This window comes from Coptis chinensis, chromosome 1 (assembly GCF_015680905.1).
Source record: "Coptis chinensis isolate HL-2020 chromosome 1, ASM1568090v1, whole genome shotgun sequence".
NCBI lineage: Eukaryota > Viridiplantae > Streptophyta > Magnoliopsida > Ranunculales > Ranunculaceae > Coptis > Coptis chinensis.
The window spans coordinates 21859098-21884955 of NC_141456.1; the positions used below are offsets into that span (position 1 = coordinate 21859098).

Consider the following 25858-nt stretch of genomic DNA (forward strand, 5'->3'; position numbering starts at 1 on the left):
AAATATTAGCTTTTCCATTAACATTACCATTTACGAGTGAAAGGGATCTCTGTTCTTGTAACAAAGTATGGCCCCGGCGTTGTTCCCTACTTGGTTATCGTTTGGCTTCATGCCATTTATGAGTACCTAATCCTTCATTCCCGAAACTTTTTAATTTCTCTTAGCCATTTTGCTTCAAGCTACCAAGGCATGACATACCCTACAAAAGCTTGAACTGCAAGTTGATTGTGAATCGGGTTAAAACATACATCATTTCCAATATCACGGGAACTATAGCCATGCATTCTCAATGTACACCAAGAACTATAGTCATTCCTTGGTTCTAAAATCATTCCGATCCATGAGTCCTGATGCGATGACTTGTATATCTTGAACAAACTGCGCGAAGTTTAAAAGTAAGAGGTAAGCACGCGGAGAACATAAGGAAAACTGGTCAGATGATGGGCAAATAGAACTATACACACTTGAATTCCAAAAAAGGTCAGTCCACAAATCGTATGGAAACGCATAAATCAAATCCCAAAAACACATTAAGGGTTTGCTCCTTAAGTGTAACAGTTGTTCTATGATATACCTAATGGGCTATATATGCTCGTACATCACAACTCTTGCACAACACACTTATCAAACAAATCATGAACCAAAGCAACAAATCATGAACCAAAAACAATTATCAAAGAATAAAAAAAAACATAAATCCCAAGTTTATCTCTGTCGTTCCCTTGCTCTCATCTCACCAAGTTTCTTTCTGGTTTCCTCAGCAAACACAACTGTCAGCTCCTGGCCATGAAGAACTTGTCCATCCATTTTTGTTTAGGTCCTCCCCCTGTCGAAAGAAGTATAAGGCAATTAACCGACGCATAATAACTTACAAAAAGAAATCGTATCTGGTTTAAGATGCTACTAAAGAACTAACCTGGTTTAGTAGGTCAAGTGTTATGACTTTTGTTCCTTTCAATGCAGTGTCATGTATAGCTTTCTCAATCAAGCTATTGATATGCTTTTTTTGAGATTCTAACATGTACTATGTACGTCCACACACAAATCAAGAACCATTAAGCTTAAAATACTAATCACAGTCCAGTTATAAGCTGGTTGGAAGAAATATGACAGCTTACATGAAAACTATATCTTGGGATAGCCCACACTTGCATGTTGAGTTTGTATAATTTGATTTTTCCATCTGTAAAACGTGTAGTTGAAAATCCGAACACCAACACCGGAAAGTCGTTCTGGTCACACCAACCATAGATACCATTTTGATGTATATGGTTGATAAGAGCTAAAACTGTAGTTTTAACCCCTTAATAATCATACTGTTAGACCAATTATGTGAATAATAAGTAAGAGTTAACACTGATTCGCGTTTTATGCATTTCGGGTTTCAAAGTCCATTATGTGCGAAAATGTACCACTTTAGCGAGATAAAGGAGCAAAAGTCGTGAGAACTTCCGAAAGCCGTATCTTTGGACTCGGACCTCGAATTGGGCATACCTTATGTCAAAACGACCGGCTCGGAAAGAGCTTTGCAATGGTCCAAGCCTTGACCCAATCAGAGGAGCAGAAGTGGACGAAAAGTCTGTGGAAGTCAACTGCAGCTGAAGAGGCCTTTTGGTTTGAAAAGAATTGGGTTTTGGGCACGATTCTCTCGCCCAAACCCTGGCTCCAAGCCCATGCACGAATTTTGGATCTGGATGTATAAAAACAAAAGCTTAAGTCTTTGTTAATGGTAGATAGTTAATGGTAGATTAATTAGTAGAGAATTAGGGTTCATAGCTTAGAATAGAAAGTAGCCATTAAAATAGCTTCTAGATCTAGATTTAATTGTTTTTCTTTAATTAGTTTCAAATCCCTTATTAGATTAAACCTTGAATCTTGTTCTTCATTTGATTAGATCAATAAAGTAGTATTCTTTATCCATTTCGATTTTGTCAATTCCATTTCTAGATCTAATTTCAATTTATGTCCTTAGTTGATTTTAGTCATTAAATTAGATTTCATTATTGTTTAATTAAATAAATTTCAATGCTTTATATTATGTTTAGTTTTAATATAAATGGAAATGATTATGGAATGATTCAAGGCTAAACCTCCATTAGAGGGGGGTTGTGAAGCCTTGATGAAAGCTTGATTCGATTATCGTAAATTAAGTCGTATTTTCTATTCCACTCTAGAAATGATTAGTTCACCATGAGAATGGGTTTAATTGTTCACATGCTAGTTATGAATTGGTAGAAATGCCATGTATAATTAGGGATTAGGAATAACCAATTTGTTACTGAAGCGATTCAATTCGGATTCTGACGATTAAATCGTTAGTGGATTAAGTTGAGTTAAGGTGGAATCAATCCCCTCTAACTCCTTATCATAGAATCAACGTAGCATTCCCTTAGTATTCCGATAACCGACTAGTTGCATCTTGTGGGTAGTTGCATCGTGAGTATAATTCCCTTCCGTTAAAACTCTCATAGACTTAAAAGCGACTAGTTAGATTAGAAAACATCCATGCTAGAGCACTAGGAGTGGAGCGAACTCTATCTACTCCCCTATATCTCAATTGGTTGAGAGTAGAAAAAATTCTTTGATAAACAAGAGAGCATCAAGTAAAAGTTTAGTTTACTTACGTTTATGGATTAAGTAGTTCATTTTAATTAGGTAGACTAGACATTTTCACGTTTATCAAATAAGCGCCATCTTCTCTTAGTTGCACTTTATCATTGTTTTCATAATAGAATTAGTAATTTTTAAGTCCCATTTCACCCACCCCCCTTGTTTGATTCATCTTGTGGTTGCCGTTTCAGTTTTGGAAAAATTCGCGAAAAACGACCGCCAGCGCGCCAGCTATCTTCTTGCTTCAAAGAAAGAGCGCGACCAGCTATCTTCTTGGACTTCGTTTACTACAATACGACACGCCCAACAAGAGCTTCGACCACCAGCTTCTTCTTCCAGCGACCTTCGACTTTGCCTTGGCCAGCCGCCAAGATAAGAAGCGCCAGCGCCCTTCCCTGAAAATTCGGTTTCCACGGTTTGATTCAAACTTCGAGTTGTCAAGCTTTTGGTGTTCTATTCTCTTATAAACACTGAACACGCGTAAACAAAGGCGCTATTCATAAAGCGAAGCAAGGGCCTTAATCGGGTATTCTTTCTTCCACACCTCGCATCTCTGTTAGAGGTTTATACTAGTATATCGGAATTGTTTGGAGTGTTGCATGTGTAGTTAAGCTCGACTTAGTCTTGCATGAGATTAAAGATGCAGTGGTACAAAACACACGAGCGTAAATACACAACAACATCAACAATCAAGTCTATCTAGTATACCACACACTACACCTCTAACTACTATCACACACACCATACGATATATAATGGGGAAGAAAGAGACTCCTCTCTCCGGACTTCTACAAAGCCTTGGCGATAGCCCCAAATCTTGCATCGTTCTAGCAAACCCGGTGAGGGGATTTGAGAATCCTCCAAATATTTTTAATTTGTTACCCGTTTTTCATGGTTTAGACCATGAAAAACCTTACCAACATCGTAGGATTGAACAAGTCCTAACAACATTCCACCATCCTACGGTTGGTTGAACAAATTAAATTAAGGGTATTCCCTTCACCTTAGCCCGATAAAGGCGTCTTGGTTAACTGCCAAAGCCTAATTACGTGGACTTCGTGGGCTAAACTTGTTCAAATTTGTTTATGGAACATTTTTACCCACCCCCAAAACGGATGAGATGCTTTCTAAGATTCATTTCTTTTCGACAAAATCCTCATGAAACATTTTGAGGCTTGGAATCGTTTTCACCGATCTGCTTATAGAGTGTCCACATCATAACTTAGCGAAAGACCGTTAGTTAAATGCCTTTTTCAAAGGACTTCAACATCACCATAAAGAAGTCCTTGACATAATGAATGGGGGTAGTTTCTTAAACAAAGGAGCCTCCGAGGCTTATAAATTTTTAGAGGACCAAACTAAAGCGTAATAATAATTGGGGGTAGTGGCGATTATTACTCCGCTCCGCTAGTTCTTCTTCCACGATTAAAATTTACCCGTATGTTTGAGGTTAAATCGGATCCGAGCTTAAAACTCTAATTGAATCCCTCACAAAAAAGGTAGATGCCATTTCTGTACAACAAAAGCCAATCCCGTTATGAATGTAAATTCAAATCCATGTAGTTTTACTGTTGGAGTCCACGAGCATCCCGAATCCCACGTCCTATTGCCTATGAACAAACTTGTTCCATTAATAGTGAACCTAACGCCGCGGAGACAAAATCCCAATTTGGTTGGAGAAATAACCAACAAGTCACACCTCCGAGGTACAATAATCAATATGTTAGGCTACATAAAGCTTTAACCAAGCCCCACTCTGACAAGGGCGAGGGTCGGGGTAATTTTAATAATTATAACAACCAAGTGCAACCTCGACAAGGTCAAGCACAAGGTCAAGGTAATTATAATAATTATAATGCTAATAGAGGTATCGTTCAGGTAAATAATAACTATCAAAATCCGCGATAAATAATTCAAGGGAAATAGTTCGATCCACACCACCCGTGACCACTACACCCACACAACCGGATCGTCTTGACACCTTTATACAAGTGAGCCAAAACTTTTCAAACAATGGCTCCGATCGACCCGAGCGGCTTCTACAATCCGTAACTAATTTAACCCAACGGTTGGCTCAAGATAAAGCCCAAACCAAAGGTGTGTTTCGAGGTTATGATACCTAATCCTAAAACAACAAACCACGACCTTTGAGGTAGCGGATAATACTAGTAATGAATTTGAAAATGTAGGTGAGATAAATGCCATCACCACTCTCCGATTACGCGAGTGGTTGATAACAAAATAACTATGCCTATAGTTACCCCACCCGATAGCCCTACACCTGCTATATTACTAGATCTTTGAAATAGAAACTGAAGAGCCTACCACTTTGTAGAGGTACCGGTTTACAACACAACCAAAGAAAGAAAAGCTACGGTAAAACATCCGGGTGATACCAATTGCTAAATATGAAGGCGAAACCACCGTTTCCACAAAAATTAGCCATGTTAACTAAGGATACAAATTATGAGGAGATTAGGGATGTTTTTAAGAATCTAACTATAAACCTTCCCTTCCTCGAAGCTATTAAAAGCTACCACATCATGCTAAGTTTCTTAAGGAATTGTGTACTACTAGGCGTAAGACAAATATACCAAAAGGCGCTTTTTACGAGAACAATTCCCAACCTTATCACGAACATAATGGAATTGTTAAGTACAAGGACCACAATTAGATCCCTCTTGTCTGATGCACCTTAGGAGATTCTATCACGACGACCGCGTTATTAGACACGGGGGCTAGTGTTAACTTACTCCCATTTTATTTGTATAGACAAATAGGTCTAGACAAAATGCAACCACTAAAATGGCGTTGCAATTAGGCTGATCGGTCTATTAAGTATCCTAAGGGTGTAGTCGAAAATGTGTTGGTAAAAGTTCGGGATTTCTACTATCCGGCTGATTTTGTAGTCCTCGATCTGAGAATTAAGCTAACGACTCTGTCCGATCATTTTAGGGCGTCCTTTCTTGGCAACCCAATCGCTCATTAATTGCGTGATGGTTCAATGTCCATGTCTTTTGGCCATCTTGCTGTTGAAGTCAATGTTTTTAAAACAAGGACCGCGATTACCCGATTAATACTATGGATGGAGAGGTTAGCATGATCGAGAGCTTTGCTTTCGATTATTTCAACAACACGTTCCACGATAATCATATGCCCAATATTCTTTCCTTTGGAAAGTCGGACTCAATATTTTCTTTCCTACACTAGTCGATACACATGTTATTGGCGAGGATGGGATAGATGACTTTCTCAAAGGCGTGAGGACTACCATAGTAATGTGGATATGACCAATCTAGATGAGGAATTTGATGAGTTTCTTGAGTAGGTGACAATTCACCCTATCAAGAACTAACTAGCCAACATCCACCTCGATTCCCCTCCTTCCACCCTTTCAAAGGAACCCGAGTTTGCACTTTCGATCCTGTTGTTTCTTACATTGCTCTATAATTTTTTAAATCCTCTAACAAAGCGGATCTTGAAGGACAAACTTTGTGACACCTTCATTTTCAAAATTGAGGCAGTCCACTACACACCTGATGAATGAGTTCGATTAAAACCAAATCCTCATTATTATGCAAGCTGTTTTCTAGAACTTATCCATATCTACCATATTCTCCACAACCATTCACTTTTCCACACTTTTTACTAGAACACCCACTCATTCAAAATGAAAAATAAGGTGCATGATAGGTTACACAATAGGGTTATCCGACTTAGTTTGGATTCCACTAGGGCATGTGTCGTAGGAAATCTTGGTGTTTCATTGTGTTTGGATATGTTTCCTCTGATATTTATTTATGGAATGATCCACAACTATTTAGGTTGTTGATATATGATCAACCTGCATGTTCATACATATGTTTTAGATAAAGTCTTGAGTATCGACTATAAAGCGACTCAAATTTCGTGTTGGTGCATTTCCTTTCATTCCAATATATTGGTGAGTGCACCATTAAAGTAACCGGGCCCTCCCTATGGAGTGTGTGGCTGTAAAATCGGATCCTAAGTCCACGGTTCACATAGTTCCGCGTTTTCCACTCTTGCATGTTTTTTCTCGGTTTTTGAGTCATGTTTCTCTATGGTGTGAATTATGTCTTTATTGCTTATTGTTTTTCCTTCTAAAAAAATAAAATAAAAAAAATAAATAAATAAAATAAACATAGTAATCTATGAAGTCTCGAGAATCGACTTTAAAAGACCCATTTAAAAAACAAATTTTCTAAAATTCTTGTAAAAATTTGTTTGGGGGTGAAGTGTTTGTGTTTCGTACTAAAATGTTTTATGTCCCATTAGAGTTGCTTAGGCCGTTTTATTGTATTACGATTCGGATTGACATGATCTATTCATTTAGATTTCATTCGTTAAGCATAACTTCGTCATGCCATGCGCACTTCGAGGCGTTTTCCACTATCTCATATGTCATCCGAAGTCGGAATAGAGTGTTTTATGGATCATTGGATAGGAAATTCTCTCCTGATCATTTCCATATCTCATTCGCAAATATCGGACCCGATAGCGAAGCGGGAATTTTGATTTGAAATTCGCGAAAAATCGAAAAAAATCGAAAATTTTGATTTTGGGCTTGGGCCCCAACTTCAGCCCACCAGCCCATGGAAGCGGCTTCAGCGCTCTTACATTCTCCGCGACCAGTTCATCGTTTCATCTTCCATTAACGCCATTACCAAGCTCCAAACCTAAAAGAAAATCAAAATAAAAAGAAAATACAAACAACCCACGCCAAAAAATCAAATCCAAACTCAAATCGACTTCAAAACACCAACCATCACTACCACCACCGATTTCTATTATCAAAACCACGAAATTTAAAAATTTTTTTTGGTGCTGCCGCCCCACGCCACCACCACCATTGTTCTTAAAATTCGGTCAAGCTAAACCACCACCACCACATCCTATATAAACCCCAATCGACATTTCAAAACTAGATGGCTCAACGCCGTATTATTATCTGGGAACAGATTTTCACCATGACCATTTTAGCGTTTTCGGTGACGAAATGGCTAGTAAAGACTGGAATAGTCTCGGTACTCGACCGAACTTCTACCATGAAGACTTGGTCGGGCGGTTCTACTGACACCGGAGTTGGAGGGAGTAAGATTTTTGTGTTGGTGAGGAAGAAGAGGAGGAGTTGACTCTGGGGCTGTTGGGTGAGATTCTAGGCATTCGCCTAGAATCAATCTGAATCTTGGTTTTCTGAGGATCCCCGGTTGATGGGGTTGAGCCGTTGATGGGCGTTCTTGTCATCAATGGGAGCTACAATCAAACTCCCATTGTGTGCGCCCGAGGCTTCTCGAGGACCAACCAACCGGCTCTGACCCGATGGATTGGTCGAATGTCTAAGGCAAGGACAAGGTCGGTGACATCGGTGCGACCTGCCTCCGTCCTATGGATACTCGGAGGGCGGAATGCGATTTACGTATCACGGAGTTTTTTTGAACATGATCGGGGAGGTTCGGACGGTCGTTGGCACCTCTTCTGTGCTTATCACTAAGATCATGTTGAAGATGAAGGCAACTCCGAACTACGAGAGATTTACATTACCTGCCGCGGGAACCAGCGTATCTATAGGGAGTGTGTCCAACAAGTCTGGAAATTGCCGAGGATAGGGAGAGCGGAGGAGGAGGACGGCGGGAGGTAGATGAGGATGAGTCGGAGGAGGATGGGAGGATGGCACTGCTTTGTCACGGATGCCTTCGAGAGGTGTTGGTCGATCTTTGGCGCATGACTATGCTACATAGGGGCATCGCGTTCACTCAACACTCTGTCGCGGACCTCCGGACTCGACAGGGCCACCATTCACCACAACCGAGCTCCGCACCCGGAGGGAGGATGAGAGATGGGGCGGCGGCGAGGGCTGAGATGGAAGCCAGCGTCGGTTTAGAGTAGATATGCTAGCACGCTTCCCACCTCATCTGGACTCGCCTCGAGGACCGCGGCTGCTAGGCATGGCGTCGTCGGCCGGAGGGCGGCTGCTTCTTTGGACCTATACGGAGTTCGGGGAGCCACCACCGAGATCAGTACCCTCCGCCACCAGTGGCGAGGTGTTTAGAGAGGATGAGCAGTGATAGTCCTTTATTTATGTTTTAGTAGTTGTTGTTTTATTTACTTTTGTTGTCTTTATTGTAATGTAATTTTTATTTCAGTAATGTGAATCTTGTAGTGATACTCCAAATGAAATTTTAATATAAGGGTTCATTTTCATTTTGTGTGCTTGTGTCATATTGACCCCACCTTCCCAACTTGTTTGGGGGTGGTTTGATTATTTCAAGCTGTATTTTTTATAAAAAAACCCTAGTGTTAGAATTTACTGCGGAGTAATGTGAAAATATGGTAGTTTAGGCATATCTGTGATTGAGAATCATTGTAGGATGAAATCTAGATTAAATAGGTATATTCAGTCATAAAATCCAAATAAAAGATATTGGGTTTGAATTAGAATCCAGGATATGAGTTGTTTCCGTTTTCGAGTTTGGAAATTTTAGGATTTCCGGAAACTGCCGTAATTAGTTTTGGCAACTTTCCGATCCATTCTAGCAACTTTATACCTATATAAACTTGATACAATCTATCCTAACAACTCACACTACACCTAAACTCCATCATTCACCCTTCAAACCCGCGATTCCCGTTTTTGACTTCATTTTAGCAATGCACGCAACTTCGGAGGCCCGCACCCAGTTAGCGCCCAAGCTTCAGCGCCCTAAAATTCTGTCGAGAAAAATTTTGTCGAGGCGCGCCCAGCGCCTAATTCGGCGACCACCAGCTAAGTTCTTGGAATTCCAAAATACAAAAGAGCGCCCGCATTAAGTTAGTTGGCGCCCAGCGCCAACTTCTCTGGACCAGAAATTTTTCGGTTTTTTGGCGTGTAGTATCCGAATCATTAGCAGCTATTCCAAAGCGTAATTTAGAGATGACATCTCCAATATTGATACGGAACAGTCTTTTCGAAGATTTGTTCCAAAGCACTACTTACGGTGCTTGGTTTTGGCGAGGTCCATCACATATGTTGGTAGGGAACCTCTTATGGTAAGACCGGTGAACTTTATTCTCCGGCACTTGCATCTTATTTTTATAATAACTGCATTTTCTTTGAGAGACGGATGGAGAACAAGTGTTCTCCATCAACATTGACAATGAACCATGGAGATTACGGGTTCTTGCTAGCATTTGTTCTTGGACTTGCTATGCCCGGTGAGATATACAAGACCCATGGTGCTATTAGGGGCGATAATATGCATGTCTACACTTATGAGTCTTTGCCGCGAGGCTTATGGGGCGGGGCATTTTCCGTTATTGAGGACCAAAGGGGACTATAGCGTTGCCACTTGGTAGCTTTGTCCATGAACATAGGAACTGTTATGTTTTGGATAATGCTAAACATTTTAGGGAATGGCGTTTTCTTACGTGAATGGCGCCACTTGCGGCGTTTTCCTTGCTTTAGCCAATGGGCCGGTTATGACCTTCCCGGACTTTGATGTCTAGTTTAGCACGAGCCTATACTATGAGGCATAAGTACCTTCTTATGCCTGTTCTAATTTCCGCGTATTATGCTATGTTTCTTTCCTGTTTTTTTGTACCGTTTCCGCGGATTGGATTAAGGTAGACGGTGTGACCCACCAATAGTATTATCCGATCTTTCCGTGCAATGACTTGGCATGGGTGGCGGATACAACCTCACCGGGTTGCACCCTACACCCCATCAGACCAAGTGGCACTTAATAGGTTAGCAACCATAGATGATAAATGGCGTGAAGCACGGCAAATTATCATAGCATGGCGGGGCGAAGGAACCTCCTCTTCTTTATAGAAGTAGAGGATGGCGAAGATGATGAATAACAACGGGAGTGGAGGTAAGTTTTAGTTTACGTTTGTATGCCTTATGTCCCAAAGCAATTTAATTATGTTAACCCCATAATGGGTGGAACTCTTATAGAGTTGTGTCGGTTTTATTTCCTATATTAGTGCGTTCTAACATTGTTTTGCGGATGTTTACGAATTTCCACAGCGCTTGATGGTATTTTTCCTACCCTCTTTATTTACAATGCTTTGAGGACAAAGCATGCTTCTTGTTTGGGGGCATAGAAACCGCGTAATTAAGACATCTGTTAGGATATAGATATACATAATATGCATTTGTTTTCTAGTTAAAATTTCAAAAATTTAAAAATATAAATAAATAAGTTTATGCTATACACTTAGGAATATTGGTATTGTTTTCTTTCTCCATGCTCTTAACAATCTAGAAGTCTCATAGCTTTTGCATCGAGAATAATTGTTAGAAACTTAGGTTAATATGTAGGTAATAATCTTTGCATCTATCTATAAATATATTACATGAGTATCTATGATTGTTAGCGATAAGTTTAAAATCTAGGCTAGAGTACTTATTCTACAAATCCTGTGAGAATATAGCCTAAAAGCCTTATATGAGCGAAACATTTGAGAAATGACACAAGGGAGAAGTAAAATCCGGATAGAGAAATCACACCGCGTCCACTTGCTTGATCACTAAACCATATCCTAAGTGAGAATTTAGGCCGCTCTTTGGATCGATATAGCCGAGAAATTCAAACCTATGAATTATTTTCCGCTAGTCGCCACTCTGAGCCTTTTCTTTTAGCCTTCCATACACCACAATTCCTTTACCTGTTACAAAACAAAACAAAATAAAAAAAAAAAGAATAAATCAACCTACCCAATTTAGAATAAGTCCGAGAATAGAATGAGTGAAGAAGAAGAGAAGAAAAACACACATATAAACAAAAATTGTTACTTGCTTGAGAAAAATAAAGAAAAAAAAGTTTCCATCCAAAGAAAAGAAAAATAGAAATAAAATAAAAAACTCCAAAAAAAAAAATATATAAAAAAGGAGTCAAAAGCCAAAGAAAAAAAAAAAAAATATGGCTAAGGATGGAAACAAAGTATAGAAAAAAGAAAATAACAAGGTTTTCTCTAAGTTACATATCTGAAGACTCTATTATCTCGGACTTGTCCTTTTGAATATCCATTTCCTTCCTTCTTAAACCATCTCTAATCCCTGTAACACCTAATAAAGACCTCTAGCTCGATTAGGAATAGGTTAGTGTGATAGTAAATGGCGATGTGTTTGATTGACCCGAGCTTCCTTGTTGTCATTGAGATTGTAAGGTAAAGTGTACCCACTACCTTTGGAGTAGCTTAAAACTTGAGTGCAAAAATCGAGTGTTGTTTCTTGACTATTATTGTGAGAACCTATTTAAGGGCCTATTAGGAGTTCTCCGAAAACAAACCCGCTAAACATTTGATAGTACTACTCATTGTATATATGTTTATTGTAGATGATTGATTATTATGCATATATTAACTTAGGGTTTTTTTGGTTATTCTTATGTAATTGCTAGAGAGATGTATAGATAGTTGAGCATGAATAAGGAAACAATAATTTTATTTTCTTAGTCGTTGTAGTATAGATGAAGTTTGTGAGTACCTTCACTTGGAAAACTCTCACGAGGCTATAACTTCGTCCACTAGGGAATTCCTAGTGGTTTAAAGCCTTGTTGCATATGGTCAATGCAATGTCGCGCTCAGTAAAACGAGATTAGGTAGAACTCCATTTTTGGTCACTTATTCTAATTTCTCATCTTTGCTTGAGGACAAGCAAAATCTTTGTTTGGGGTGGTTTGATAAGAGCCCAAAACTGTAGTTTTAACCCCTTAATAATCATCTTGTTAGACCAATTATGTGAATAATAAGTAAGAGTTAACACTTACGCGTTTTTTTTGCATTTCGGGTTTCAAAGTCCATTATGTGCGAGAAATGTACCACTTTAGCGAGATAAAGGAGCAAAAGTCAGCAGAAACTTCCGAAGCCGTATCTTTGGACTCGGACCTCGAATTGGGCATACCTTATGTCAAAACGACCGGCTCGGAAAGAGCTTTGCAATGGTCCAAGCCTTGACCCAATCAGAGGAGCAGAAGTGGACGAAAAGTCTGTGGAAGTCAACTGCAGCTGAAGAGGCCTTTTTGGACTGAAAGAATTGGGTTTTGGGCCTGATTCTCTGGCCCAAACCCTGGCTCCAAGCCCATGCACGAATTTTGGATCTGGATGTATAAAAACAAAAGCTTAAGTCTTTGTTAATGGTAGATAGTTAATGGTAGATTAATTAGTAGAGAATTAGGGTTCATAGCTTAGAATAGAAAGTAGCCATTAAAATAGCTTCTAGATCTAGATTTAATTGTTTTTCTTTAATTAGTTTCAAATCCCTTATTAGATTAAACCTTGAATCTTGTTCTTCATTTGATTAGATCAATAAAGTAGTATTCTTTATCCATTTCGATTTTGTCAATTCCAATTCTAGATCTAATTTCAATTTATGTCCTTAGTTCAATTTAGTCATTAAATTAGATTTCATTATTGTTTAATTAAATAAATTTCAATGCTTTATATTATGTTTAGTTTTAATATAAATGGAAATGATTGCGGAATGATTCAAGGCTAAACCTCCATTAGAGGGGGTTGTGAAGCCTTGATGAAAGCTTGATTCGATTATCGTTAGAGTTAAATGTATTTTCTATTCCACTCTAGAAATGATTAGTTCACCATGAGAATGGGTTTAATTGTTCACATGCTAGTTATGAATTGGTAGAAATGCCATGTATAATTAGGGATTAGGAATAACCAATTGTTCTGCTTCGATTCATTCGGATTCTGACGATTAAATCGTTAGTGGATTAAGTTGAGTTAAGGTGGAATCAATCCCCTCAACTCCTTATCATAGAATCAACGTAGCATTCCCTTAGTATTCCGATAACCGACTAGTTGCATCTTGTGGGTAGTTGCATCGTAGTATAATTCCCTTCCCATAAAAACTCTCATAGACTTAAAAAACGACTAGTTAGATTAGAAAACATCCATGCTAGAGCACTAGGAGTGGAACGAACTCTATCTACTCCCCTATATCTCAATTGGTTGAGAGTAGAAAAATTCTTTGATAAACAAGAGAGCATCAAGTAAAAAGTTTAGTTTACTTACGTTTATGGATTCGTAGTTCATTACGTAGGTAGACTAGACATTTTACGTTTATCAATGGTCGAGAAGCCAAGTAGGCAAAACCAAGACGTAGGTGGTAGATTGAACGAACATATTTCTGCACATCCATAAAAATACAAATATAAGTAAGATATAAGTCTATCTACAAATACATGCATGCAGGAACATAATCGTCAAACTTTGATTGTATTTTATTGAAATGTAGTGTTGCGCGCTGTTTTCTGCTTCGAGGAGAACAAATTCTTAATTCATGTAGTTACTGAATCCATACAGATAATGTGGCAGCCAATATCCACATAGCATCACCTAGATTGGTTGTACATAGCATTACTTTTCCAGTGTCAAATATGGCATGTACACTCCTGCGAAAAAACAAAAAGATACGTTCTCAAAGCAAAATTCCAAGCAAGATGTAAACATTTCTAAAAAAGTAAAGAGTAAAACTGAATGAACTATTCATGTCTTTGTTTTTTGTTTTAGCTATTAGTCGTGTGATTCCGGCTTTGTACATCAAAGAACATAGAAAAGCATAGTAAAGTTGTTTCCCCTCCTCCTTTATCTGGGCTTGGGACCAAAGAATGCAAGAAAAAGGATTTTGCATTGGCGGAGCTAAAAACTTTTTTATATTAATTATGGCGATAGTCATGGGTTAAATGTTTTAAAAATGAGACGTATAGGAATAAATACACACCACTGAGCGCACTACGTAAAAAAAATTAGGAAAATAAATAGTAAAACAGGGAAAAATTAATAATGATACAAACTATCGAGAACTACTTGAAGAAGTTCAATATTAAGCATTGCTAGTGTCATCATCTAAAAGCGAAGATAAATGGAAAAGAATATTATGTAGTCATGGGTTAAATCTAAAAGTTAAGAAAAAGAATAAATTAAATGAGAAACATAAACCATCAAAACTTTCATCAAATAACGTGTCCAATAACAATGGTGTGTTTGAGGAAAATCACCAATTTTGGAGTTAACTTTGAAACCTACTTTGTTAGCACTGAAAATCAAAATGCAATGAGTGAATAAAACGAAGGACAAATTGGTAAAAAATTAAACTAAAAATTCAACATCGTGATTAAGAAGGTACATGTGATTTGGAAGTTCCAGTTGAAATTGAGACTCCTTAAAGAGTGGGCAAAGTGAGGCTTGCAAGACATAACCACCTTCATTGAGGAATAGTTGCTCACCTGAAAAAAATGGAACCAAATTTTTAAGAGTTGGCTTCTTAGTATATCTCATAGTATGATGTAATTACTAACAATGAACCATATCTTACCCCTTAATTAACCGGATCCATCCGTCAGAAAGAATAGGTTCAACTAAGGTAATAATCTTGTTTGAATGAGTGTTGTTTTGCCACTTTGCACCGCTTCCGCCAATAATACCAGATTTCATGCCTACAGGAAAAGTGCATGTGAGACCTTACAGGATAAGTGGGGCATAGCAAACCTACAAAGATTTCCCAGCATAGAACTTTATCAACACTCATCATATATTTTGCATGTTCACTTATTATATTTTGAACTTCATAGGATGAGTTATTTTGAGTTACCCTTAAGGAAACCCATCTAGCAATGTATCATCTCCAAATCAATAGTTGGCATTCTGCATAAAAATCAGATCAGGGCCAATTTTTAAATAATCAGAACATGTAAACACAAATAGTTTGAGAATAATAAAAGTGTATCTGTGCATGCAAGGTTAGATAAATGTATATATGTAATTGTAAATTTACCACAGGAACTGGATGGTGGAGTCAAGTTAACATCCAAGAGTTCCACTAAATAATTAGCCATACTTCTATCTACCTCATGGTTTCATGATATTATGAAATGGTGTGTGCTAAAAAGCACTCTATGCTAAATTACACTTGTTTTCCAGTAATGTTACTTCTTTGATTCACCAACTAAATATTCTGCCTCTTCAAGTTGTTGAACACCCCACATAAGCTCTTGTTTTCCCTGCATATTTAACTTTCTTTATAAACTTGGGTACATGGCATTACCTTTTGAACCACCTCGCTTTCATTTGCTAAAACATCTGGGGCCAAAGTTTCCCTGCTTTCTAACTGCAATGAAATGGGTTGTAAGTGCAGATAAAACGTAGAAATATATACCCAAGTTCGAATATTATCACTACAGATAAACTCACCGCTATGGCTTCTTGCACAATATTATTGTCTTTCTCAAATTTAGTTAGAGCAAGATGTTGTATGACATTTAGTTCCTTCCCCCGGAGAATATTCTCAACTGTGATAGATTGCATGACCATCTAGGGAAGGTTATTGTCACAGCCCGATTTTCTAAACAATTAAAATAATGAATATTTGAAATATAAATATCTCAAACATCACTATATTCAATTGTCTAAAAACCCAGGCTATGACGGGGGATACAACACCTGTCAAAACCTAAAACCCACATCATAACAGGATCAACTTAACCACAAATAAACTCCAAATTCCTCAACTATCACTTTATTAAAAACTTTCTTCCATCCCAATACAAACATAAACAAACTTTAAATAAAAACAATTTCCAACCTCGTATTCTCATGTCATATAAAAATGTCAACTCACGTTATTACATCCTTCCAAAAGATCAGACCTAATAAACTAAACTCCCAGGGCTCGCTCCAAAGTGAGAATCCCATCCTGCGCCCGCCGGTTCCATTTGCCTTCCACCTATGTTCCCAAGAACACACCCACGTTGCCAAAACAAAGCAAACATGGGTCAGCAAATTGAATTTGCTGGTATGAGTAGACTAAACACATATAAACATTATCATACTTTAATTATCCAAACAATCATGTTATATTATCCCACAACTTAATCATTCACGGCTTGGAAGGCAATTAGTTCCGTCATTTCAACCGGCATAGCTTCTTCCCAAGCAAGACTTCCATTATCTTACTCATTCTAATATCTCGTTTTAATATCTAAAAACCGGAATTTTAAACTTACCGATATCCATTCTTTTGATAAGGGTAGGACGGCGTCCTCGCACAAAAATTTATTAAGTCCTACCCTCCCCGCAAAAGAAAGTTAGCAATTTTATATAATATGTGTAGATATCCTATAGGTATTCCAATGCAAGCCCAAATACTCTCGCGTAATCAAATTAATTTATCTTATTAATTAATCAATTACTTTTCTTATACACATATTTCACAACCTATGTATCTTAGGTCATTCCCGCCACATTCAAGGAATACCTATCAAATCACTAACGGCCATTCATGGCACATTCAATGAATGCCCCGGTCATTCTCTCGCCACATTCAAGGAATGCCCAATCCTACATTCCCGTACACTCAAGGAATTCAACTAACCCGCAAGGCGAATACCTTAGTTCCTCTTTAGGGCAGTCCAAACAATCGGGTCATTCATTGCACATTCAATGAATACCCGGGTCATTCATGGCACATTCAATGAATACCCATAGATAACGCTAACGGGCCATTTATGGCACATTCAATAAATGCCCACCTATCATATGACATCAACAGTCATAAAACTCAATTCTAACAATTGAGACGTGGAGAGTTCTAAAAGAGTGAGGTAAATTGTTTTACACATTATTGAAATTTATTGTATTTATTATTTCCGAGAACGACGAAATATCTTGATTCACGTATTTTAGGTTTACGCGTTATTAATTTCATGAATGTCTAAGTGTCATAACGTTGCAATACTGCAAAATCACATAGTACACACGTATATATAGAAAGGTCTTAGCCTACAGCCAAGCATGCTAATAGCTCTAGACCTATCCTAGTAGACCGAATCATAATCCGAGTTAAAAGGTCAACTGGTCAAAGTCAACCCTAGTCAAAAGTCAACCCTAGTCAAAGTCAACTCTGGTCAAAGTCAAAGTCGACCTGCCAAGGGTCAACAGCAGTCAACCAGTCCAAACTTATCTAACCCCAAAAGCCCACAGCCTAAAGCCCAAAGTCTAATACAAAAAATCCAAATTTAAAAATCTAAACCCGAGCCATAACTCGAAGTTCGCCCAAGCCCAACTCCAAACCCAAAAACGCTTTATGTTCATCTCCTCTCTCACTTTCCAAAGACCTCCATCGCCACAAAGCCACCACCATCACTTTCGCCACCCAATTTGAGCCCAAGCCGGTTGGGTTCCTTGAGGAAACCCTCAACACCCATACCAACAATTTTCGATTTCCTCTTAATGCGAAAATCGCAATCTATCTGACCATTAATGGTCGTAAAAGCTTCAATCGTCCCCTTCTCCATATACATCGACCCAACCATCAAACCTTTACTTCCCGACATCAATCCTCATTCTAACCTGCGTGATCAAAACCATAACAACCAATGTTCACATAACCTCATCAGAAATTCTTTGTTGCCGCCATTAAAGCTTGTTCAAAGCTTCAAGCTTTTACAGATCTCCACTCAATCGACAGCCCTCATTCCAACCTCCATCAATCATACAACATCAACAACCCACCCAAAACAGTTCGAACTACAAACAAAATCGCATAAACCCCAAGTCCCAGTAATGGCAGTAATGGCAGTAACGCCATTAACGCACCTCAAGCTTTCTCCAAGCTCCAACAAATACCACACCACCACCATGCTAAACCCGACATTCATCATATACCAACAACCAATTAATATGAACATCACAAAGATCAAAAAAGTTAATCAAATTCATGAGGGGCGATTTGCGCTCGGGCGTGGTGTCACCATTGACGCCTGTCGAAGGCTTCGACGAGCTTCGGCGACTCGACATCAACCAAATCGAATTCAAACATATAGAAACATCATAGTTCAACCCACGAGAAATCAAAAAGAGTATACACAGAGAAACAAAGGAAAAGGACGATTTCTCTAATGGGGCTTTAACCGCCCTTAACGCCTAAAGTTTCGGCGGTTCTACATCAAAATCCGAATCACTTTCGAGTTTTAACAACTTCGACAACACGACGTCGAATCAAAACAATATAATGGGCCGTAAAACGAAATATTAAAATGGGCGAAAATCATAGTTACGGTAGTGGTGAGAGTTAACTCTACTCACGGACGCACAATGACTTCGACGAATCCTCCCAAATTAATCGTCGTGCTCCAATGCTCGAGTAAACAAGCTGCCTCCATTTTTAATATATTTTATTCTCCAGGAACCCTATTTTCTAGAAAAATGTGTTTATATACTTGGGTCTGAAACCCAAGCCCAACACCAACTCGGGCCCAAAACCAAGCCCACGTATCCCGAGTCCAATCCGACGAATTTTTAAAATAAACAATTAAATTAATTAATTAAATAGAAAAATACGTATAAATAAAACACGGGGTGTTATAGTTATACCAACCGCGAACTCTGGGGAAATCTTCAATGTTGATTTTCTGCGGACCCAGTGAAGGAATATGAAGATAATTAAGCCCAAATCACAAAGACCAACGTGCACCCGTATAATGTATATGATGATCTTGTATCTTCCTTGAGAAACTCGGAAGATTTCTCAAGTGAAGCCTCTAGCAAATCGAACAAAACTCTTCCCCATGGAAATGCATCAAAAGCCTTAAGTCTTCAGCTAAATCAACATATTTCACGTCGATCATCCTCAAAAGGCTAGGAACAATGAACACTTCTAACACATAAAGCCGATTCAACCGATAAACGTCTTTAACATTCGCATTGCCCTTTGCCTTATCCCTTGCTGCAAGAATTTTCTCAGCGGACACCACATCATCCTTGAAATACCGCTGCCTAAATTCAGAGGCACCTTTGACTCTACATGAGTAAAACGAAACGAGTCGGGGATATTTTTCACTCTCAAACCCAAGATTAAGGCAACATCTATAAAACCCAGTGCTTATCCTTGACGGTATTTGGGATCGAATCGAGATGAAGGGCAGTAAGCAAAATTAGAAGAATAATATGAAGTCCGGCCATATAAACTGGCTTAGAAAGGAATAGAAAATATGGAAAAAGTAAAAGTTGTTGAAACTAACCTCATCCATTGTGTCAGTGCAATTCCAACAAAAATGAGAGAGAGAAAATAGTGGAGTTTGGGGATATAGAGATAATAAGATGAAGAGAAGAGAATATAAAAATGATACAAAGGAGAAAATAAAAAATTGGAGTTTGGAATAGAGGAAACAGAGATGGAGAAGTGAGAGAGATGGAAAATGGGGGCGAAACGGTGCCTTTTGTGAACGCGGAATTTTCCGTTTTTTGTTGAATAAATGTACATGAGTTTTGTGAAAATTTTATGGGTGAAACTTTCGGTACTCTTTTGATTTAAAAAATTGGTTTAAAACCGAAAATAGGGGAACTAATAAACCGCAGTTTTCCCATTATAAATAAGATTAATGTTGGAGAAATACGGTTAATGCTCCAAGGAACTAAATATAGGCAGGAGGTATCTCCGAAACTATTTACACAATACAAATTGGTGAAGTACCACTATGAGAGATTGAGAGCTCAGCCATAAGTTTTCTGTTTTCTTTTCTTTTTTTGAGATTATGACAAAAAAAAACAAGGAAAAAACAATTAACTTTCACTTTGGTTTCAAACAAAGTAACGTATTTTTTTTTTATTCAAACAAACAACAAACTTTAAAAAAGTTTCAATTTAGACACTCCGTCCAATTATTCAGACGGCATCAGTTAAGTTTTTTTCCCCAAATCATTTTTGTTGATATTTCGCACAAATTAATCAAAATCGAATCCGGTTTATGTTTTTTGAAATATTAGTGTAGTGGTATGTGCGAAATATCGGATTAATTTGTGCAAAATATCAGTCAAAAATAATTTGGGGAAAAACCTAACTAACCCCGTTTGATTAATTGAACGGAATGTCTAAATTGAAACTTTTTGAAAGTTCGTTGTTTGTTTGAATAAAAAAAAATACGTTACTTTGTTTGAAACCAAAGTGAAAGTTCATTATTTTTTTTTGGTCATAATCTCTTTTTTTTAGGCGAAGGAAAAGAATAATCTCTGGGCATTAATCTTGTACACCGTGATGAATATCCATAAGGGTCGTGATGTTGGCACCCACTCGATCTATTACATATTGCACCCTCTTAATTTTAATATTTTCAGTTGGACAAAAGAGTCCCTAAATGTTATTGACTGCACCCACCTTTTAACACTTAAGTTTTCTTTTACTCTCAACGCAAGTAAACATTGAATTTATTCATAGAATGATACGTAGTTGAATATAATCAACCACTAGTCCACTAATACATTTAGTCGACATTCCACACATTGCGAGCATTAAAACATATATTGTGGGAGAAGTCGAGACAGACATGAAGGCGGCGCGGCGCTTATATTTCACATAATGAACGCGCGCGGGCGCGCCCTAGTCGGTTGTGACAGAGATTCGATAAATTTGTGTGTTTTCTATAAGGTTCGATAGATTCGTGTGTTTTAGAAACAAGAGATACAAATGTGCACTCATGTTGTGCTATATATAACTCTCTGTAACACAACCTTAAATCAATCAAGCAATAAACACATTTCTTCTCCCGTGGACGTAGGTTGCCACATTGGCACCGAACCACTATAAATTCTTGTGTTTTGTCTCTTTGATTGATTGTTTAATTCTATATAGTATCAGAGCGGAGTGCTTAATCTCTCCTCTAAATGAACCTAAATAAACACAAAACACTATGACAGATCCAAAACCAAACCACTACTACAGAATGACACATATACCACGGTCAATAAAAACGTTTATACCATGGTTCTTTCAAAAACCGTGGGAAATACTTATATACCACGGCGGAAATTTCTTTGGTCATTGGTTTATATGCCACGATTACATGAAAACCGTGGGATAAGTTGGGCCATATACCATGGTTAGTTTTTTTTTTTTTCAAAGATGAGAGTACTCCACATCCCCACTACCTTAAACATAAACATTGGTATATAAATTTTCCACTTTCTACTGTGGTTTATGACTTTATGCCAAATAGTGAAATACGAAAAAAAAAAAAATACACGCTTAATGGATTTAATCCATTGTCTATTAAATTGGGCCTCCAACTTCATAAAGCCCAACCCGAAAAGCTTCTCATATTCAATTTTTGAGGAGGGAAAAAAACACACACTAAAAAACTCAAAATCATTTCCTCTTCTCTCTTTGAAAAAAACGACCACACCTCAAAATCAAAAGCAATGACCGAAACCCAAAACCACCCCAACACGAGGAGGAGGATGAGGACCAACGAGTCCATTATTATTCTCAAACAACGACCAACTAGAACGTGCACGTGCGCGTGCAACAGCCATTCGTCGCAAATCCATTCTTGTCGTTTCTCCTCCTCCACTTCAATCTCAACCCGACCCTTTATGTTTCAATAAAGAGCAAATTACTGAACTTTTCACAAACTGTATTAAATTAGCAAGTGAGAATAAGATTAATCAGAAGAATACTTGGGAGTTAAGGTTGATTGATCATATGTGTGAGATTATTAGAATTGATACTCAATATGATAATGACGTAGAAACTAATTTCCAAAAGGTGCGCCCCACTCAAGTTTTTTTCTTTTATTAAATGTTGGGTCTTTTTTTTATTGTTTTGTTTTGTTTTTGTGTGTAGGCAAGTTGTACATTGGAGGCTGGTGTTAAGATATATGCTTCGAGAGTTGATTCGGTGCATTCGGAAGCGTATAAGGTTCTTGGTGGGATTAATCGGGCGGGGTGAGATGATATACAAGGTATGATTGTTGTTGTTTAATATGGTTGACTACAAAGAAGCCTCCTTTGCTTTTATACTTAGGAGAGAAAAATGATTTGTTATATGGTTTGTTATATGTGATTTATGGTTTGTACAAGTTGTTTAATATGGTTTGTTATATGTGATTTATGGTCAGTAATACATCTTGATATACCTGTTCATAATATTGGATTTGTACAAGTGGTTCTACTAGCATGGTACTGTGTTATGCCTGAAGCAAAGAATCATAGCCAGCCGGCAAGCTTATAGAATTGCCCATACTCTTTATTATAATTCTCCCCATTTTGTTCTATGTTTCTTTCTTGATTGGATTAGTATGGCCTGGATTGTATTGGTTCTTTGTAGAATCCTGCATGCATCTTTATGGCATTTATGTTGGCCCTCTTCCTGGGCTAAGAAGAGATAGTGTTGCATTATATTGGTCACCAATCTTCCAGGGATTTATTCTGAGTAAATCATAGCAATTTAGAACACATCAGTTGCTCAACACCATTATATCTCCAGTGCCCTTTACCATTGTTTATCTTTAGAAGTATGTATTCTCCACACCAAGTCTCGGGTATCTTTCTGTAGAGAGTAGGTATCGGCCAACTTTGACTTGTATTTCTTAGACTCATCGTGGAGCTGTCGCCTGATTCTTGTGTTTCAGATTAGTTTTTCTTGCTCGCCTAACCTAGTGAGGATTCCTTTTACGCCACTAGCACATGTTGTGTTGTCTTGATTGGTTTCTTTTGTTTGTTTGTTTTTAACTTCTTGTTTTTGTGGTTGATTTCCATTAATAGGATACTAACTTACTTCGTTTCCAGAAAAATAAAAAAAAAAAAAAACGCTTATTATTTTCTCAAGACACCCTAGACATGCATCGTTATTAACCATGTCGCTTATGATTATTTTGTAACCATAGAAAAAAGAGTTGGGACCAGCTTTCAATGGAAAAAATTGAAGGTCTTCAATATGGAAAAGAGCTTACTCAAGAAAATGAAAATGCATTGAAGTTGCTATAGAAAGAGTGGCTGAAAAAGATTGTAAGTTTTCTAATCGTTTATTATTTATGTTTTAATGTTAGACATGAATGCTAATTGTTGTGATTTGGACTTGCTAAATCCTTGTTTACTTCAAAAATTAATTGAAGGATGTCTTGACTAAGGAAGTGGAGGAGAGGAAGGTAGTTCTTGAAGGAAGTAAGGACATCTTAACTCTAGCATTGGGCACACCTCGAGCATCCAGGGAAGTAAAAAGTGTGGGTATTACATAATTATGACATGGATTAGCGCTTCACTTGTAAAAGACCGATATGGGGTATGAGATTGGTTTCGGCGCAGCTACTTTGATTTAACCGCATTTGTCGAGATGGTTAAGTAGCCGCTTACCACGAATCAATATATCTTTAGTAGTTGGGTTGAATCGAGGTTGAATGTATTAAATGGAAGTATATTAGCTGATTTTCAGGTTAGGACAAAGTTGTAAAATTTATGAGATGTTAGAAATACGAGGGAAAACTCATCGAATTTTTTTTTTGAACGCGATGTTAAGGGGGTGTTTTATATTTTAGTTCTAGTTTGGACTCGTGTGAGTCAAACCTGCTCACGTCTTGGTTTATCAGACGGTTGAATATTTGGATTGAGCTTTTTTACCTGAATATTCAGTTGTCTGGAAAATTAGGGCGCAACACACCCCTTCCACCTTTTGACCGTTCTTCTTCTTTAAGGTACCCAAATCCTGGAATAACTTCAAAGAAACAGTCTTTGCCTACAAGTTCTAGTTCTAGACCCAGGTCTCTTACTGGTTCTCTTGTTCAACCTCATCAACTTGTTAATCAGGTTGGCCTTCTTTGTTTCTTCATCACTTTTCTTAGTAAAGTTTTATTCTTTATTGTTGATTGGAAGTTTACCATTTATAGGAAGAAAGTAAAGTAAGTAGCAATTTTGTTATTATCAAATAGAAACTACTGTTGTGATGCTAGATTGTATGTTTCTATTTTTTTTGTACTTTCCTTGAATACAATCATGAAAAATAGGTTTGAAAAGTTTGATTTGACAAGGACATATAATTAGGTTTACTGTTTACATATGGTTGTTGTGTCTTTATGGCTTTTGTTGTTAGAGGGATAAGAAGAAGTGTCTACTAGTTGGCTTCATTTATTGATCAAATTTGAGTTTCGGGTTCACAAAATGAAATTCAGGTCTACTTTAATATTGGAAAGGGTCAAATTTTTTGGGCCCAAACCCCAATTATGAACTAGGAGGGATTTACCTTGTACGAATTTATGCTTTTGTTCTCAGAAGCATTATTTTGAGCTGAGGAGGTAGTTTGATGGTTTGTATTTATTCATAGTGACTAACCGTTAAGTGCTCATCAATGTACACTAAGTCAGATATACTCAAACTTCCTTTTATTGCTGCTCGTGAGCGGATCTTTTATGAAGAGAATGGAGGGATAAGAGAGTCAATCGCACCAAAGCCGCGGAATGTACCTATATATGGTTGCACGCCGGATGATTGCTCATGCACTGTTTGAAAAGAATGAGGAAACCTCAAAGAACCCTCATATTCATGCAAATGCTTCGGGTGTCAAAGACGATAAGGAATTTAAAGGTCAGGAGATGCTTCATAATAGCACATTCTCTCTCCTTTATTCTTATATAGTAACTCTCACATGTTGTGTTTTAACTCATCCAGATGACAAATTTAGAACTGAAGGAGACGTACACACAAGATGAACTTGACGATGTTCGACTCGATATTATTCAGTTCATCCAGGAAAATGGGGTGTTTCAGCCGGAAGCGAATGAGGATGATTTTTAGCTATGTTCGGACCCTTCCAGTTTAATTTATGAGTCTTACCTTTTTAATTTATGAAAAGGAATTTGAAATTTGTTTTCTTAGTGCACTCAAAAAATTAATGGAAGTTTTTTTTTTATTATTATTATTATCTTTTTTAGCAATGTTTGATAGTTTATTGTACATTTTGGAATTTGTTGGGAAGATGGAAATGTTGTAACGATTATCGTGGGCAAAGGCGTAAATTTTGTTATGTTTTGTTTTAAGTGGAAGATTTGGTTATTAAATAATGGATATATATATATATATATATATATTATTATTAAATAATATATATATATATATATATATGGTTTGGCATAAACCGTATAAACCGTAGTGTTTAGTATAACTATATACCACGGTATTATAACACATACACTAATATAAACCACAGTTTCAATAGTTTATATGCCACGGTTCTGTTGACAACTGTGGTATATAATGGGCATACAAACCACGGTTCTTTAAAAAACCATGATATCCGTTAAACATATATACCACAGTTTTGTTATTATTATATACCACACCACCTATTGTCACGGTTGCATAACAGTGGTAAATATATTTATACCACACTTAAAAACAGTGGTATAAGTGTCATTCTGTAGTAGTGAACCCAAAGTCTGCTGTAACAACAAAGACTGATTCAATCTCGG

At 37.6% G+C, this 25858-nt stretch overlaps 3 long non-coding RNA genes across 4 annotated transcripts; 1 reads left to right on the forward strand and 2 right to left on the reverse strand.

The window, feature by feature from the left end:
• Window positions 1–319: 319 nt before the first annotated feature.
• Window positions 320–1208, reverse strand: LOC147522876 (uncharacterized). 2 transcript variants are annotated; one of them, XR_015195685.1, is made up of 4 exons: window positions 1119–1208; window positions 917–1024; window positions 738–826; window positions 320–378 (listed from the first exon to the last, which is right to left on the reverse strand). It is a non-coding gene; the product is annotated as an uncharacterized LOC147522876 (long non-coding RNA). The 2 variants fall into 2 exon arrangements; XR_015195683.1 differs by lacking the exon at window positions 320–378 and having other exon boundaries at window positions 385–826.
• Window positions 1209–15033: 13825 nt separating this feature from the next.
• LOC147522877 (uncharacterized) lies at window positions 15034–15953 on the reverse strand. Its single transcript, XR_015195692.1, has 4 exons — window positions 15820–15953; window positions 15674–15736; window positions 15221–15273; window positions 15034–15065 (listed from the first exon to the last, which is right to left on the reverse strand). It is a non-coding gene; the product is annotated as an uncharacterized LOC147522877 (long non-coding RNA).
• An 8783-nt stretch (window positions 15954–24736) lies between these two features.
• LOC147522878 (uncharacterized) lies at window positions 24737–25302 on the forward strand. The gene is made up of 2 exons (XR_015195693.1): window positions 24737–24974; window positions 25059–25302. It is a non-coding gene; the product is annotated as an uncharacterized LOC147522878 (long non-coding RNA).
• The last annotated feature ends 556 nt before the right edge of the window (window positions 25303–25858 follow it).